The sequence below is a fragment of the Atractosteus spatula genome, chromosome 10 (genome assembly GCF_055471065.1).
Source record: "Atractosteus spatula isolate fAtrSpa1 chromosome 10, fAtrSpa1.hap1, whole genome shotgun sequence".
Lineage (NCBI taxonomy): Eukaryota > Metazoa > Chordata > Actinopteri > Semionotiformes > Lepisosteidae > Atractosteus > Atractosteus spatula.
Window position 1 is genome coordinate 6,176,209 of NC_142715.1, and position 6,706 is coordinate 6,182,914.

The 6,706-nt window shown below is 44.3% G+C and overlaps 1 non-coding gene across 1 annotated transcript; it reads left to right on the forward strand.

Annotated features, from left to right (window-relative positions):
- The first annotated feature begins 5,398 nt into the window (after positions 1-5,398).
- On the forward strand, positions 5,399-5,486 carry trnay-gua (transfer RNA tyrosine (anticodon GUA)). The gene is given in 2 exon segments: positions 5,399-5,435; positions 5,451-5,486. It is a non-coding gene; the product is annotated as a tRNA-Tyr (tRNA).
- Positions 5,487-6,706: the final 1,220 nt, after the last annotated feature.

A 6,706-nucleotide genomic window follows, 5' to 3' on the forward strand; every position in this document is an offset into this window, starting at 1 on the left:
AGCAACGTTATCTTTACCTAGCACTAAATGTAGCTTTAAATAAGAGTAAATTTTAAAATATATGTAAAAGTAAATGCTATTCCATATATTGTAACTTTGTGGTATTTAGAATGTTTATCTGAGGATGCAAGGGAAAGTATTATACCTTGCGAAACATCCAAGACAAAGGTAAAAGAGGCTCATATTTTAATAAAATTTTCGATCAAAAGAAAACCACTCTGTATATCATCGTTAATATCCCAAGATATCGACGTTCAGTTGAAAGATTTGAAGAAACTCTCCAAGAAGCAACTGCAGTAGCGGAGTTTTGATTTGAACCGATGTTTGCACCTCAATAATCCATTAGTCCTTGAAAGAAACAAAGGCAGGGATGTTTTGAGTGTCACCATGATCCTCTTCTCAATTCAAAAGAAAGGTTTTGCATGATCCTGATCCCACTAGAAAAAGAGTCAATTTCTGCCTGCACTGATATCCCTTCAAACGATTTGTAAGATCTCTGGTAGAATATACGGTAGAATCCTGGTCTATTTCTTCTACTAAAAGAGACTATGGGAGTGAGTATTTTGATGTCGAACTGGGATTTAAATAAACAGAAACACTACACTACACTACGCTACGCGGATGACAAAACGTGGGCGTTTTGAGTTGACCTTTCCATAGCTCAGTTGCTAGAGCGTAAAACGGTTTAAAAAAGCAGCGATTGTTATGTCGCTGTTTTGAATCCGGCTCGAAGGATGGTGTTTTCTTGTTCCTTAATTAAAAAGTGAAAACAGCGAATTTGTCTTTCACTTTTACGTTCACCAAACGCTCAGCAAACAGAGAAGCAGAGGCTCCTGTTCAGATATATCCTCACGTCTGATTGTCTTGCTTTGACCTTTAAAATGTGCACTGTTGACTGTTCACTCTTCCTAACAATTAAAGACCTGTGGAAAAAACGCGGTATCGGGAGTTTAGTTCAGTGGTAGCGCGCACGTACTCTATGAAGCTTCGTTTTCAATCGCCGGCGTCTCCACTCTGGATTCTTTTTAAACGCGATATCTTTCCTTCCTCGTGTGACTTCCCTCGTGTGTGAATTTCAGGGAGACACATAAACCCTTTGTCTGTTTTAAAGAGACATTTTTTTTAAACCAGACATAACGAAAGACGTAGTAATTAGACACACGTAAAAAACACGTGAATCTAATTGAAAAAATGTGGACCGGGGCGTTGCTTTACTAGTAGCGGCTCTGAGCTCACTGTAGTGCAGTTGAGCAAGGGGCTAGTAGGGCCAGTGGCGCAATGGATAACGCGTCTGCCTTCAGGTCAGAAGATTGTAGGTACTATTCCTGCCTAGCACGTGAAGCTTTTAAACCACGCTACTCAACACTGTCATCTAGTGTGTGCGGTCCTACACAACCTTAATATTGACTGGATGAGTCTCCAGTTCTTTCCACACATTCTGCCTGTTTCACCACCGTTATTGTAGGACAACAGCCACAGATATGAGAAGAGATACTGTTCCGAACAACTGTCTCAAATAATCCCGTTGATAAAGGTGACAATAAGTTTTTTTTCTTTAACGTAACCTTACATTTGCCTATAAAGTTCACACTATTTTCTGTAGCCACAAATCCCCAATATTTCTGCTGTCTCCTGAGAAACACAAGTATAGAGTTCAAACAAAATAAATAATACCACAAATCTATTCAGTTAACACCCAGATGTGACAGAACAGATGTAACACTTACACCCCCTTTAAATATGTATTTCCTTAATTTCAGTTCTCTTCCCTCCCCAGGATACCTGCAAATTCACTATCACATATTAAACGCTGTACATGCATTACCTGTAATACAGCTACTAATAAAGATATACATTAAAGTTAATTATTAATAAATAATACTATTATTCATAAAGATTTGTATTCATAAGATTCATTGTGAATAGTTGTGGTGTCTGGAAAGCAACGCCAGTGGGCAGTGATTCGTCAAATATACGTATTGTAACGCCCTCGCCCGGTGGTGAAGAGGAAGCGCCCCTAGGTGCTCATAATACCCCTGGGCAGGCTGGGAGTTGTAGCCGGGGAGAGTCTGAGGGTTAGCATGATGACCAGCAGCTGGCCCTACCTGTGTAAATAATGTCATAGTAGTTCTAGTGTCCTGTGTAGTCTTATAAGTGTATAGCTTGTTGTTAAGTAATTACCACCCTGAAGATGTTTACGTGCTCCGTCAGTCTCCTCATGTGTGTGTATATTCTGTGTTTGGTTTTGTGTGGTTGATAAAGAATAAAGCTATCGCTTGGTTCATTTATCTCATCTCCATTGGTCCTTTGTCCTGAGAAGAACCTGTAAGCGCTACATTGGTGTCAGAATCGGGCAGGATGGACAAACCGTGGCGGACATTAACCGATTCTGTCAAGCGCTGGCTGACTCTAAAAGAGACAGAACCTACCGGCAGCGCACATACGGAACCTGAGCAACTCCTGGGTGCGACAGGTGGCCACAGCCCTTACCAGGGCTACTCAGTAGTGGTTCTGCTGGTAGAATTGGGGCAACTGGCTGCTACTCCTGGCCAGCGGATACCCCAGAGAGAAGATACCCTCCCTGCCGGAGCCAACCAGCGATTCCCACACTCATCGGCGCGGGTGCAACCCGGTCTCTACGACTGGGAAGCATCTTGGGAAACCTAAGGCAGTTCCAGCTCGCGGCCCGAACGAATGGCTGGAACCGGGCAGAGATGGCCAGCCACCTGGCTGTGGCGCTGGAAGGAGCAGCCTGCCAGGTGCTCCTGGATGTCCCGGAGGAGGACCGAGGAGAATATGCGGCACTGGCAGCAGCTCTCCGGCTGGAGGTGGAGGAGGCGCCTGACCTGATGCGGGAGAGGCCGGCCCTACGGCGGCGCCGACCAGAAGAGCGACTGGGCTCGGTCGCCGCTGATGTCATGTTCCTTGCCCGCCGAGGATACCCAGCTTTCCCCCAGGAGGCGCAGCGGGAGATGGCTCTCCAGGCCTTTCTCAAGGCCCTCTCACCTGAGGAGCTGCGGCGCCACGTACAGCTGGCCGCGCCGGCCTCGCTGGGGCAGGCCTTGGCCCTTGCTACACGGGCTGAGGCCGTGTTTGGGGTGGCTGGAAGCGCCAGCAGATGCAGTGCGCCCTGCCGGCTAACCAACGGTTTTGGTTTTGCCAACGCTGTGGGAAGAGGGGACACCGAGCCCGGGACTGCCGGGCCCCAAAGCCTCGCACACTTAGATCGGCATCAGGAAACGGGAACGGGGTGGCTCAGCGCGAGGACAGCCGCCCTTGGAACACCTCAACCCCAGCTCCGGAGAGCGCTGTGAAGACCGGCGCCCTGCACGCCACCGTGGGGCGAGTCAGCTGTAGCCGGGACCTGTACCTCCACTGCCGAATCGAGGACCAACCCTGCCTGGCCCTGCTCGACACCGGTTCATCGGTAACCCTACTCCGGCCAGGCGTCCTCCCCGACACCGAGGGCACCAACCCCCCAGGATGGGAGGCCTTCCGGCCTGCAGCTGAAGACCGTGATGGGACAGCTTGCTGCAGTCCAGGGGAAACAGGTGCTTGCCTTCCGTCTGGGTACAGTGACGGTGCGCCACCCCTGCTACCTTGCACCCATCCAGGAGGACTGCATCCTGGGGCTGGACCTGCTGCAGCAGGCAGGGGCCAATTTGTACTTGGGCCGGCAGGAGTTGGTGTGGCAGGGAGAGCAACTTCACCTGGTGGAGGGCAGGCCCGGCGAAGGCCGAGGGACGCGGGCTTGCCGGAGCCGGGGGAAAAAGAGGCAGTGGTGGTGGCAGTCACCGGGGCGGACCGGGCCTGCGAGCCGGGGAGCGAGTGTGCCGGATCGTGCCCCTGAATCACCCGGGGGGCCTGACAAGAGACTGGAGCTTTAATCCAGCTCCTTAGAGAGCTCTGCCGCGTTACTCTTGACAGCGGCTCTTCAGCTCTTTTTGTCTGACCTAGTGGTGTTATGACGCATGGAAGCGACTGCAACTTCGTTTTCTGAGATGCTTTCTCTCACGAGGTGAAACGTCGACTTATTTGGCACCTCTGGATATAGTTCTTCTGTAGAGCAGGCTTTCACACCTCTGCTTATAGCACCCTTCAAATCATTTTATTTTTATAGAAAGATGCATTCCAAAACGATATCTCCTGTTTTAAAAATGCTTTATGCGGCGTGTTTGATTAAACGGACAGTTTTCTTATTGTAGAATGCAGATCTGTGCAGCAATTGTACTGGATTTGACTGGGATTCTGAAATATTTATTGCAAAGGTATGACTTTCATGAACCTATAATAAAAAAACAGACCTGAAACTCCCTAGCTTCCAATCTCTGATGTTACTGTCCTGAAACTCGGACGTGATGTTCTGCAGATATGCAGTGTCCCTTTACTCTCGTTGTTTTCAAAACGACCTCCGTTGTTGGGCGCAGTTGAAGTGGAATTGGCCTGACTGCACAGGAAATTACGGAATGATAAAATGTTTCTACGGCTCAAAATGTCCCTTTAGACCCTCGTCACGTCTCTGTTAAGAGCAGGCAGGTAGAGAGCTTTTACAGATGCTCATGATTTTTCCCACGGGGTGTTACCTGTTGTAGTGTCTCCCCAGTGGGCAAAAGATGTACTGTAGAATATATGTTGATTAAACGCATACCTTAGACATATAAATGTGGTCCGTAATGGGTCTAGAATGAAATTCTAATATACGTATATCATTATACGTCAATTAGACATCTCTGATTATACAGTATGTCCATTATACATAAATGGTTGGAGTTCTATTATACGGATACATATAGAGGACTGTTATACCTATGTAGTTAAAGGTCTATTATACATCAAAGATAGGTCTTATAGGTGTAGAAACTAGTAAATCAAGCCAATGATTTGGTTTAGAAATTTATTCTGAAAATATACAATTATTCACACCTGAAAAATATGTAGTTCAAATTATGCATTTTATACAATATTGTAATAAACATGATAATCATCATAAAAAACACAACTAGTAAACTTCAGCTACAAATTATAGTAACATGGGAATATATATAGTAATGACAAACACAAACTAATTACATTAACATGCTAATATTTAACTCAAAACCACATTTCGATTCAAATATAAGTTTTAAAAATTACAAATTCTATATTTCCACGAAAATATTATTAATGTAGCACAAACACTACTTTCTAATAAAGACAGAATTAAACTGTTCTGTGTCTCATGGTGATCCTCCTCTCGATACTAATGAAATGTTTTATATGATCCCTCGAGAAAAAAAGGTGTCAATATCCGCCTGGAACGATTGATGCCCCATCCAACATTTTGTAATATCCCCGGAAGTTCATACTGTAGAAACCTGATTCGTGGCTTAAATTCAGGGTAAACAGCATTCCCCACTTCCCTTCGATAGCTCAGTTGGTAGAGCGGAGGACTGTAGTGGAAATGATGAGGCATCCTTAGGTTGCTGGTTTGACTCCGGCTCGAAGGAAGGTGCTTTTTGTGAACTTTAATCAAAGAGTTAAAATATCGAATCTTTTTCACTCAGACGTTGATCAAAAGCTCAATAAACGATGAAGCAGAGGCTCTTGTTCCGAATTCAGCTAACATCTGATTGTTTTGTTTTGGCCAAAATCTGATCTTTGAATTAAGGGACTACTCTGTCTGCTTTGTAATTCAAAAGTATATACAAATGTCACGTTTTTTTTTGTAGATATAAAGGTGTTCTCTGTTTTCAAAGGAAAGGATATGTACTTAATGGGCTTTATGATTTGGTATTGATTTTGTATTGTTATATTATTAAGTTTGTGTTTTTTGTGTTTTTAACGTATTGTGGACTTATTTTTGAAACAAATGCTTACAAAGGCAAACAAGGCACACATCTGTTTATACCAGCGGTGAATTGTACATTTTTATTTACAAGCTACTCTGCACTTTTGGGAGTATAACAGGTTCGATATAAAGTGGCAAAAATATAAAAGGGGAAAATACCCCGGATTGTGTGTAAAGCCCTCGTTGTGACTGTTGTTTTATTGTTAAATACGGCGTACTGTGCACGAAAAACACAATCTGATATTTTAATAATTATTATTTTAATCATTTGACAAGTATGAGGTCCCTGATCCAAATCTTCAGTTCAGATTTTTTTTTAAAGTGATATCTTCTCTTCCTCTCGTGGAAATCACAAGATGTGAGCAAATGTTTTTTGTTCTTTTTTTTTCACGTTGCGATCCAAAGAGCCTCAGAAGCACAGTCTGACAGTAACCAAACCAGAATGGATTCTGCTGGGAGCCGGACTGAGCTCATTCTCACTCCCCTGTGCTGAAAACAGAATTATCTCTTCCCCGAACATCGTCTACAGCTGCTAGATATTGCTCTGCGTCCTACTGCTCCAGCAATTCCTTTGACCAAAGACAGATCACTTGTGCCCTTTTAACATTCTTGCAGCTACAGGCTCTTTGATAGCTCATGCTGATCATCCTGTGGATCCAAAAGAAAATTTTAAAGCTGATACATTTTCGATTGTAATTTGCATCTAGCTACAACGTCCCTGGAAAAGATATTTTATTAGTTGCGTGCAATCGGAATCTTTTACTTTACGGATGGTAGTGGAAATAGTTTTAAAAATGTTTTCTAAAGAAGATTGTATTGCCAGGACCTGCCTTTAGCGCTCAGTAGCGATTATGCTGTTGATATAGATGGAGCAGAAAT